The sequence below is a fragment of the Haliotis cracherodii genome, unplaced genomic scaffold, assembly GCF_022045235.1.
Source record: "Haliotis cracherodii isolate W230 unplaced genomic scaffold, xgHalCrac1.p SCAF_7, whole genome shotgun sequence".
Classification (NCBI taxonomy): Eukaryota; Metazoa; Mollusca; class Gastropoda; order Lepetellida; family Haliotidae; genus Haliotis; species Haliotis cracherodii.
The window spans coordinates 51,881,228-51,893,532 of NW_027266330.1; the positions used below are offsets into that span (position 1 = coordinate 51,881,228).

The 12,305-nt window shown below is 43.7% G+C and overlaps 1 pseudogene; it reads right to left on the bottom strand.

Moving 5' to 3' along the window:
- Positions 1–3,909: 3,909 nt before the first annotated feature.
- Positions 3,910–11,740, bottom strand: LOC139448981 (uncharacterized; annotated as a pseudogene).
- Between the last annotated feature and the right edge of the window lie 565 nt (positions 11,741–12,305).

Genomic DNA, 12,305 nt, shown 5'->3' on the forward strand with positions numbered 1-12,305 from the left:
GGGTGATTAGGCGTATAGTGGACAAGCTTTAAGAGCAGAAGGTAACCCTGACTTGTAGTAAAATTTGGGAGGAATTAAAGATACAATTAATGTTTCCCGGACTGCACTAAATATTGCTCTCCAAGAGATGGGATTTCGATACACTGCGCGTGGCGATGACCGAGCACTTTTCAGGGGAAACTATTCCATCCTGTCTATGAGGTCACATTATCTCCGCACCATTCATAACTATCACAGTCAGGGCGTCCACATAATTCACCTTGATGAATCATTCCACTGACTACATGTGACTATTGGCAGATGGACAAAAAGCCCCTATGGTACCATCAGGTAAAGGTTATCGTGTCATTGTTTTGTACGCTACAATCCATGATATGGGGCTTATTGGTGGATGTGTGCTAGTTTTCGAGGCGAAAAAGAAACTAGTGATTTTCATAAGGAAATTACAGGAGGAGATGTGTTCATAGACTGGTTGGAACATCAGCTATTGCCCATTTTAAACAATGTCAGTGTCATTGTCATGGATGACGCCAGTTAATACAACGTCCGGGAATCAGATACTGTCGCCCAATCCATGAGTTGGTTGGTTAGTTTGTTGTTTAACGCCGCAATCAGCAACATTCCAGCAATATGACGGCGGTCTGTAAATAATCGAGTCTGGACCAAGCCAAGAGTAGTCTGAAGGCGACCATACAGGAGTATATGACATTGTCGACTTCAGACCATTTCAAACAAAAATTCAAATCATGGAGAAAATTCGGCCGAATGAAATACCTGTAGAGTACAAGACATATGTACTGGCGGGACAATACGTTTACGTTGTCTTACGTAAGCCTGTCATACATTGTGAGCTCAACCCTGCTGTGCCCATCTTGGCTAAGTTAACGGGTTCGTAGCAAGACATAACGCAACATTCAAAAATGAGTGAGTGAGTTGGGTTAAACGCCGCTTTTAACAGTATTCCAGTTATATCGCGGCGTGTCAGCTTAATGTGGAAGGAAAGCCCGAAGTGATGCATGTCTCAGACGTTTACCACTTCGGTGAAACCCACGAGCACGGGTATGGTACTGGGGCGAACCGAGATTCGAACCACAATCATAGGTTTCTGGAGTTCCCAAGGGACGCAACTCTGCACAGCGAATCGCGGGGCCTTAGACGACTGGGCCACTCGTGCCCCCTACACTCAAAAGTATAGATTCATATACGTCATCAGCGTTGATAAATGCTACCTCAAGAAACCATCTATAGAACAACAAATACTTTTTGATTCCAAAACCGCAACCTTCCAATACTCATCCCGTTTCATAGCTCTTAACTAGTTCATCATGTTTCCAAGCAAATATGATGCATTACATATCATAAATTGCAAGACTTCATTCAATAAAAGCTATTAACTACGAGTCTAATTCTGGGCTGTAGGGTGGGTGATTTAACCGTACAGCCCAGACTTAGCCCACAGTGGCTGTTTCCTGTTCCGGCAAATGAAATCTGCCCAACGTGGAAGACGCTTCCAGGATGACGAGGACATAAAGGCTGCCACAGAGGCGTGGTTAGAGGGCCAATCTGCGGATTTCTATAAAAGTGGTATTAAAAGCATGAATTTGTTTGTTTGTTTACTGTTTAACGCCGCACTCAGCAATATTCCAGCTCTATGACGGCGGTCTGTAAATAAACGAATCTGGACCAGACAATCCAGTGATTGACATCATGAGCATCGATCCACGCAATTGGGATCGATGACATGCATTAACCAAGTCAGCGAGCCTGACCACCCGATCCCGTTAGTCGCCTTTTACGACAAGTATGGGTTGCTGAAGACCTATTCTACCCCGGAATCTTCTCGGGTTAAAAGCTTGAAGGACAAATGGAATAAGTGTATTGAGGTGAATGGAGATAATATTGAAAAATAAAAGTGCAAAAAATATTCTGCGACTTGGTCTAATATTGAAGTTGTAAAACTTTATTGAACGCCCCTCGTATTTGTTTTTTAGTTTCTTCTTGTTTAACATATATTTAATCAACCACTCCTTACTTTAAATTAAACAAAAGTTATTAAATCTATACATAACTTCGTCATGTGAAAACATTTTTAATTGCAAATAGAAATTATGGACGCATATCAATAACATAACATAACCTGTCAGAGTAAATATCTTTCTTTTTTCCATTTTACTGGCTGGTGGTTGTTTGTTGGTAAACGCCGCAATCATAGACATGACATATGGAGTACGTGAGTGAAAGTTGCGGTCTTGCTCCATCTCCCAGTGTGTCGCGTCAATTTTAAACCACGTGGAAGTCAAGCCGCACGTGCACTACAGTCCCTCCGACTCAAGGCGGACGAGAACCTATGAGGGAAGCGGCCTTAGCCGGGTTTTAAGACTTGGACAAACTGTAGACAGGTGCAGGTGTTGAGAGGATACCAATGTGGATTGGAATGTTTGACAAGCATTTTAAGAATTGCATTGCCAGGGGGATATAATATTCCTGCGAGATGCAATTTACTTCATTCTTGTTCATGAATGTAGAAATGATTTTTTTTTCAATTTCAACTACTTATTTTACTTAATACGAACGCCATTCACATCTTACCTTAAGAGGCGACAAACGGGTTCATTCGTCACCACTCGCCCCTCGATCCACGCAATTGGAATCGATAACATGTATCAGCGAGCCTGACCACCCGATCCCGTTAGTCGCCTTTCACGACAAGCATAGTCACCTTTTACGGCAAGCATGGGTTGCTGAAGACCAACTGCGTAGATCGATGCTCTTGATGTCAATCACTGGATTGTCTGGTCCAGATTCGATTATTTCCAGACCGCCACCAACAGTGCACTCAGTGCTACGTGAAGCCATAAACCCTTTCCCAAATACAGTACTGCAGCGGTAGAAACTAACTTAAATTAGGGTTAGTTACCAAGGGTTTAAAATCTGGCAAAGTGCATGTCATACAATACGTTGCATACAATACCAATCATGTTGCCACCCGAACCACCTGAAAGTGAGATATGGATTACAATGAATAATGACAGCTTATCTATCTTTAACAAATTCACTCTGAAACTTTGAAAGGATTAAGACAAGTTAGTTGTTTTTCTGTTTCAGCATGTTGAGGGTTTGTGGGGAGGTTCACAGACATCCTCAGGGAGGATACGGAGTATTGAGTGAGTATTTCTGTGTGTGATAATTACAAACTACATGTATTCATCATGGTATATTTCAATGCAATGTGAAACATCACACTCACAATATTCCAGCTCTGTGATGGCGGCCTGTAAATAATTGAACATGGACCAGGCAATCTAGTGATTGTTATAATCAGCAAAGATCCATGCCCTCAGAGTATGATGACAACCGAGTCTGACCACCCGATTCATTAGTTGATTAGTGTTTGGATGTTGTTTTGTCGTTGTGTGTGTGTGTGTGTGTGTGTGTGTGTGTGTGTGTGTGTGTATTTAACCGAACTTATGGGCATGGCCCCAGCCCTGCATAACCAGCAATCTAAAAACAACAATAAAATCCTAATTCTCACCGACTCCCTTAGTGGACTAAAAAATCCGCTTGCGAGCAGCACTCAATGGCCCCTGTCGATCTTCTTTGAAGGTGAAACTGGCAGCTGCTGAGGGTTGTTGAATGGTGTGCACAGATTCCTTGTATGTCGCAATATTGTGTTTAATTTAAGTGGTTGGCCAGTTCATTGTTGGTGAAGCTGCAGAATGACTGTTGGCTCTACTGATAGTACACTCTCCCAATGCCGGGTGGTTTCACAACCTGCTTGAAATAAGACAGATTTGTCTTCAAAGTCAGCTCTCGACTGCAGAGATAATTACTGTAATTTTGCCAAGAGGTCATCAACTGCTTCAGTGCTTGTGCAGTGTCCCCCTGCTGCAAGAACACACCAACTGCCTTTTACCTGGATATGGACTGCCTAACAGCCTTCTGCTCCTGTTTATGTTTCTTTGACGCCAGATGTTGGATACGCTCCTCCTTCAAGTGAAGTTGTCTTTCCTTGAAGAGCTTATGGAAGACAGCTGAATTGGTGCGGGCCACATCAAATGCATTCTTCTTCTCCTCCTCACTCAAAGAATCAAGCCACGAGATGGTTTTGTTGTAGGTCCACAGAATGGTGCCTTCCAGATGAAAAGTTGTTGCATTGGGTTTGAACTATCGAAGACGTTTTAATGTACCAAACATACTTTCAGAAATGCTGTTAGATTTGGGAACTGATCTTGAAGTATGACTTGGCAGAAGGGATTGCTGGCTGTTGAACTGACGAGAATATGTGACTAAAGTATGTGAAGATATGAGACCAAGAATCTCAAGCATTGACATCCATCTGGCTGTCGGAAGAAGGGAGAAAGAGATTTTTTCCAATACCTGTTCGACTTGGGAAGTCTGTCCACATCTGGAAATCTGGTGAAAGAACAATCACAGGGGACTTTGACATCACTTCGAGGGTCCTTTGCATTGTCTGTTAGTAGGGCAATACTTAAAAAAAATGAGCTGCATGAGATTCACTGAGAATGAGTCGGTGGAACGGTTCCGTTATGGTAACATAAAATAGCCCAGCAGCTTGGATCTCCGCAAACAGAAAGTCATCCTCGATGTTTCCAACAACAGACTGCACCAACTGATTGCTGCAAGGCGTTTTCTTCAGGAATTCTCGAACATCAGATCGATGATGGCAAGCTGCGGCAGCATTTTCAAAAATGACATTGAACCGATTGTGTTCAAATCTGGTGAACATACTGAACTTGTCCAAAAAAGACGCGAAAGTCCTCCGATAATTCCGCTGCTGCATGGCCCGTAGGTGTGAGAAGCTGGCAAAGTGAACGAGGGCATTCCATTGCCATGGATTTGTCGCCCTTAAACTTACGCCCAATTCCCGATTTTTCACGTCCTATTTTCACTCCATATTCAGTAATGAGTTCGCCACGTAGGTCTTCAAATTGTTCACAAAACTTCTTATTGGCGATATGTTGATCGCTCATTCGCTCATTAAATTCTTTATGGACATCATCAGGCGAGCAGGAAGAGACTTCTCATCCTCACAAGATGTGGCCAGGATCTCGGAGTAATCACTGCAGATATTTTTGAAAGTGTCCAATTGAGTGTTAGTATCTCCCCTTACAGAATCCGACATTGACATGACCATAGACTCCTTGTTCTGAATAGTGAGCTGAAATCCAAAGAAATGTCTTTGATGATCTGATGTTCCATCAAAGTGTAGGGTGATATTTTCTGTTGTCATCATGGCATTGGCAACTTGCAATCGGCCAAGAAGATTAGCTTCCAATAGGAATCCCTTGATGGTTGAGGACTGTGGAGGACACCAATATCCACATGTAGCAGTTTCCCACAGACAATCTTAATACAGTCAGCAATACTGTTGACACCCAAACCAAGAGAATGTAGTGACATCACTGTCTCCCTGACATCTTGTGTGTTAACACCGGAATTCATAGTTTCAGCTTCAAAGTGATCTTCCATCATTGCTGTAAGATCTTGAACCAAATCATTGATCTTGCGGTCTTTTTCTCGGGATTGTATTTGGAGTTGTGCAAAATCAAGCTGGGGCTTCCGAACTTCCCCAGAGAGATTATGTGATTTGCCTTTATAGTAATGAAGGGGTTTCTTCACTTCTCTATGGCTCTGTTGCATCTTCTGGACATGTCCTTTTCCCTTCCTAATTGTTCTGATGTTACTTCCTGTTTCAACGTAATGTTAGCAGCTGTTGCTGTCTTCAGATTGTCCTTCAGCTGATGAATAATTACTTCCTTTCGCTTTTCGCGTTTCCTGGCATTCCTTGGATTCCATCTGGAAAGCTGTGTCCTTGAATAGTGTAGTACGCAAATCATTACATTCCTGTGACACCTTGTCATACTTACATTTCAGATGTTGACTGTAGGCGACCTCTTGCGACATTTGTAACAGAAGACTGTCCATTTCTTTGGTGAGCACTTCGAGCGATGACAGTGTCTTTTCATTTCAACATCTGCAAGTGTCTGTGCTGAAGTCTGTTGAGGACGTGGACATGTCTCAGTAGGTGCATGATATTCATCAACGTTGTTGGCATCCTTTTGACCAGTCATCCTATTTGGAATTTTAAAGATTGTTCCTAAAAAAACATTTAAGCGGTTTTTTTCTGATTTCTTCTGGATAATTTTGTTCTTGTCTTGTTCTTGAAATGTGAAGCCCATTTCTGGTATCCCCCGCCGTGATATTGCTGGAATATTGCTAAAAGCGGCGTAAAACCATACTCACTCACTCACTCACTTACCAGTTTGACACTGTAATTGCACCAAAATCGGAACACCCAAGTTACAATTTCCACAGTAGCATAAAACAGATTATCAGCACAACTGCAATGATAGTAACACATACACGGTAACATTTATAGGCATGCACACTGATATTGAATGGAGTAAATATGATGAACTGACATTATGCTTACCGGTCTGACTGTGTAATTGCACCAAATTCGGAACACCCAAGCTCCTATTTCCAACTGCACTGAAAGTAGCACATACATGATGACAGAGTGACATTTAAATGCATGCACAAACAATGTCTGGACGGATAGACGCTATTTTTGGATTTGACTATTTTTCCTCCAGCTCTTCGGTCGCCGGTTTCATAATATTGCATGCTATAATAATTATAGCATTCAGTTATTCTTACCACTTTCAAAATGTATTTGCACTTAATTGGGAACAACCAAGCTCCTATTTCAAAACAAATTGGTATGACATGGCTCCTCAGCAGAAGTCAAATGACAGTGATAAACACATTGTCACATCATAAATGGTAATTGGCATGGTTTATGCATATGGCACCTGTCCTAATTTTGTGGGACATATTTCAATGTACACGATGATTTGCAAATCAGTATTCATCATTTAAAATTTCTTATAATACGACAGATATTGTACGATGGAACTTACCAGTTGAGACAGCAATGGTGAGTTTTCCTTAGTGGTCATACACAAGGACAACACCGTGGTTGATATTAGCTGTAAGGGATTATTTTAATGATTTGTTATACATGAGAGCCATACAAAGTATCTTCACGGAATGTTCATATTCAGAAATACTGTTTTGTATCCCTCATTGTTATCATTTCAACATACATTATTGGAAAATATATATGCAATGAAGTGCATATTTCCCAATTTATGGAGCATTACTCTTTTCTTTGTATAAGGAAAAATATATCATTTCATACATTGTCAGCCATCATGAAACTGCTACCCATTTCCCATTTGTATGATATATGATGACCTATTTTGTGTGTCAAGATCAGTACTTACGAATACATTTTATACACACACACACTGGCTTCCTGCACATGCTTCATATTCACATGACACCAAAAGACCCGTGAAGATTCCGGGGTCTTCAGCAACTCATGCTTACCGTAAAAGGCGACTAACGGGATCGGGTGGTCAGGCTCGCTAACTTGGTTGATGCATGTCATCGATCCCAATTGCGTGGATCGATGCTCATGATGTCAATCACTGGATTGTCTGGTCCAGATTCGTTTATTTACAGACCACCGTCATATAGCTGGGATATTGCTGCGTGCGGCGTTAAACAACAAACCAACCAATAATGTTCCACAAAATAGTACATATTGTACATTCACTACCTACCACTTCACACATCACGGCTCTGTATATTATTTCCACATTGTTAGATGCTGACATCACTTTCTTATGTGCACATCCAACCCTCATATGTACAGTGGGGTTCTCCCTTTCTCCTGTAAACATATAATGAAATCATTAAGTATGTTTTGATGTGCCAATGTGTATGAAACGTATAATGAGGATCATACCAAAATGTGGTCATATACATAATTGCATGATATGATCTTCATTCCTGCAATATTTTTAGCATGCAATGGGAATGTGGTAATGCTGATAGATGTTATGGACTTATGACATTATTAGATGTGAGAGTCAGGAGATGTGTTTGATAATACTGTCATTAAATTTGTTGGGGGCACCGGTGGCCTAGTCGTCTAAGTTGCGTCCCTTGGGCACGCCAGAAACCTGTGATTGTGGGTTCGAATCCCGGTTGGCCCCGATTATGTTTCTAGGTTTGTCAGCACCATACCCGTGCTCGTGGGTTTCACCGAAGTGGTAAACGTCTGAGACCTGCATCACTTCGGGCTTTCCTCCCACATTAAGCTGACACGACGTGATATATAACTGGAATACTGTTAAAAGCGGCGTAAAACCCAACTCACTCACTCACTCATTAAAGTTGTTTATACTTACAAACTGACAGGGAGCAACATGAGCAATCCTCCTCTCATATTTCCCTGTTAGTTTTCAAAACATAAATCATATCCCATCACCGAACGAAGGAAGAATGTAATTTGCCATGTTGACAATATAAGGAAAATACTGGCGCGGCACTGTAGCTCATCTACATTTCATCAATACACCTGGGCAAGGTCAGTGGTAAAAACATTTCTGCCAATGACAAATTTCAGCGGAGTAAATGTTGCTGCATGTGAAAAGACAGTCCACTAGTCACTAGTCCACAACTACTCCAGCCTGAACTCACCATGCCACTGCATGCTTTTCACCAACATCACTCAGTATCCCACCCCGCGCATAGGCAAATCTATTGTTCTCTGTGGTCACTCACAGCTGACCACGGGTAACCTTTGAACCTCTTTGTAATTTGGGGCAGTTGCCAGATTACACCAGAAGGTCACACATCAGTGTTGTATTTGTGTATATATTTTCATGGATCTTGTTGGATCGTATTCTTGGATATCATGGATTATTGTGTTTAATTTCATGGATTTGAAGGTTACTGTTAATATATTTCTTGTATGATATTTTGTATGTATTTCGTGTATTTATAATTCTTACAGTTAGAAATAAGCTGTACTAGGTTTATGCTAGCCAGGTTGTATATTGAAGTTGAACTCACAGTTTAGTGTGTTCTGGTCATTTCATATTATAAAGTATTATAAAGTAATTTCTTTATTTCATAAATAGTTAACTTTGCCTAGGTTCTTATCATCTTAATTTCAACATTTAAAACTAAATAAAACTCATAGTTATCTCATATCACATTAAATTAATTGTACCAATTGCATAGATGAATGTATGCATGTGTATGAAAGTGCATTATTTGAGTAATTTCGTAATCCCTGTTTTAAATATCTATTTTACTTATGTTTCGTGTACAGTAATATAGTGTACAGTCATGCCCCGCTTATACGGACTTCAGATATCCGGAAACCTCGGTTCCCGGACGATTTTCATTCAAAACGAAATAATTACTATATAAATTTACCCGTATATACGGAAATTCAGTTTCCGGAACCGGATGGTTAATTTTGTTGTGATAGGGAAAATGCGCTTACCTTGCAGCGTAAGCTTGATGAAGGGGAGATCGAGATCGTGTTAGCTTCGTAAGGTTTCGTCCGTTCGGTCGGCCGTCTTGTCTCAATCTGTCGATTGTCACATGTCGGCGGGTAAGTTAATCACGTGCCTCGATCACACCCGAAACATACGAGTAACATCGGGTGGCCAATCCGTGGTAACCCAATGTATGAGTGTGGAAGCATCAATCACTACATTCCTCCCTCTTTTCTGGACTTGTGGTATCAGGAGGACATGGAGGATCTAACAGGTGACCTCGCCAAAACATGAGAAAATCCCCGCAGGGTTGGGCAGCAGTTTTGTGCTATCAACCGAGACAGTTCGCGTAACTCATGGTTAAGATTAGTTATACGCCTTAAATAAGAAAATCCCCAACCAGATTGCCTTGTGTTGACATAAGCACGCTCCAGGATGTTGGCTGTGGAACTCTGTCGGGCAGCAGCCACCATAGCTGCAACTGCACCCAGTAGTCTTGGGCTGTTGACTCCTCGGCGACCTGGGCGAGTCCACAAATATGGGGCATCGGTCTCCAAAAGAAGTGCTTGGCATTAAGGAACCGCAACGCTGATAGTTGTTGGTCATCCTTGTGTATCCAAACCACGTCTCAGGGAAGTGCTTGGTCCACAGTGCCACTTCTTTAAATGACCCAGAGAAACAATGGAGATGGAATTTCTGGGTGGAGGGTACTCCAGCAGCCTTGGCAATTTGTAGGCATTCTTGTAGTGGAGCCTGTTGATAAGTGTCTGCGGTAGTACCCCTGAGGTGGAGGATGATTGGCTTGGTTGATGGTGCCAGCTTGAAGAGCTGCCCTAGGACTTGCCCTTGCTGTCCCAGTTTCCCACAGTAAAGTCCAGGCCAATTTCCCCGAAGGCGATTACATCCTGGGATGATAGCAGATGCCTTAACTTGTCGAGTTGGTCAGGGTCCATGGCCTGCACATTCTTTGGGTTGAAACCTACGGCTATCGTCCAACACTGATGGAAAGTTGGTTGGTGGATCGCAAAAGATCTGTAATGCCTTCTGAAGGTTGATGTTTACCTCTTTTGGCTGTCCGGCCTTGTCCAGGACCTCTTCAAGGGGTGTGGCAGCGTCCAGCTGGAGCCTGCTGCGCATCCTATCTGAGTGGAAATGGGTGTCAAAACCCCTGGGAAGTCTCTCTGGATTCGGCGGCGCTGAGGATGGAGTTGGTCGAGTGGACGTTCCGGGAAGCTCTGCTGTTGGCGATGGTCCTGGCAGTGGCAGAAGGTTCCCGAAGTTCCTGAAATGGTTTCGGACTCCATCCGAGGTGACGTCCAGGAGGGCTACCAAGATCCTCCAATGTATTAGACAGGCAGGGCTATCCAGCGACAGGTTGACAGAATCTAGTGGTAACGGCCATCCTTCGATGTTACACAGTTCTTTAATGTGCCCGAAGCAGCTTCCTCTTAGGGGTATGTCTTTGGGAACAAGGCTATTCCTTAGGACGAACTGATGTAATTCCGTCCAGGTAGCTCCTGCTCCCAAAATCTGCAAGGTCTTCTATGGCCGATATCATGTCAGCTGCCGTTTCTTGTGACGCTGATACGGAGTCACGGAAACATGGTGGAAGGTGAGCTCCTTAGGCATGATGGCGCAGCGTCCTGGTTCTTTTTCCGCACGTCCGTATTGGACAGCTCGATCCCATTCCATGTGGATGACTACTCTGGAACCGAGCTGCTATTTTCGGGGCGGCCTTGTTAATGCCTTGGCTCTGGGGCTTGCCTCCTTGACATAGGGCGTCGATCCCGTCTTGGGGAGACATGTCGCTCCTGCCTTGGAACTTCCCGTCTTGGGATAGGTCTATGGGGCGAAGGTCGTTTTTCCTGTCTTGGAGAGACATGTCGCCGGGGTGAAGAGCGCCGTTCCTTTCTGGGAGAGGCTCGTCTTACAGGGGAGGAGTGCTGCCTGTGTCTTGCAGTGTTGTAGTATACAGACACCTGACGCCGGGGTGATCCCCTGGGTGATTGCCGGCGTGATTGTCGATAAGACGGGCGTGGTTGGACTTTTCGCTCTCAGCTGGCAACAGGAAGATAGACGACAGAGGCCACCACCGGGCTCTGACAGGCTCGCTTCCTTGAAGGTTTGATGTGATCCTCAGGGCTTCTTTTCCTGGAGTTCGCGGCCCGGAGTTGGTTTCCACTATCCTTGGATGTCGGGGATAGGTCTGTGCGTAGTTCATCAGCAGTTGTAGGGACTGGGTGCACATTGTGCAGACGCCTTTGAACCTTATCCCACAAGTGTGCGATGGGGTTCAGATCAGGGCTGAGGGCTGGCCACGGTAGAGCACGGATGTTGTGTTGTTGCAGAAAGGCCATGGTAGATCTGGCAACAGGTGGACGAGCATTGTCCTGCTGGGAAATGTGTTGTTGATGTTGGAACAACGTGGGGTCTGATCACTTGATCGATATACCGCTGGGCAGCGACGCCGTGTCCCCGACCTTGACCAACATTCAGAAAGCACATGAGTCCAAGTCTCGCATTAAGTCCAATCCCTGCCCATATCATGACGCTGGGTCCACACCATGGATCCCTTTCCACAACGTTTCTGTCAGCAAAACGATCATATCGACGCTTCCAAATTCTGACTCTTTCGTTTGCATGGGAGACACAAAAGCGACTTTCATCAGAGAAGATGACACGCCTCCACTCACGATGACGCCAATTGCGATGACCCTGTGCCCACTGAAGTCGTGCTTGTCGATGCCGTGGTTGGAGAACAGGACGATGTGCTGGTCGGCGACATCTGAGGTTGGTGAAACAGAGACGTCGGATCACATTATCCCTGATAATGTGTCGATTATGTGTTCCAATGGTCTGTCGAGCACAGGTCACTTGCAGTTAAGAACGGATGTCGCTGGTGTTGACGGGTAATCTGCCGAT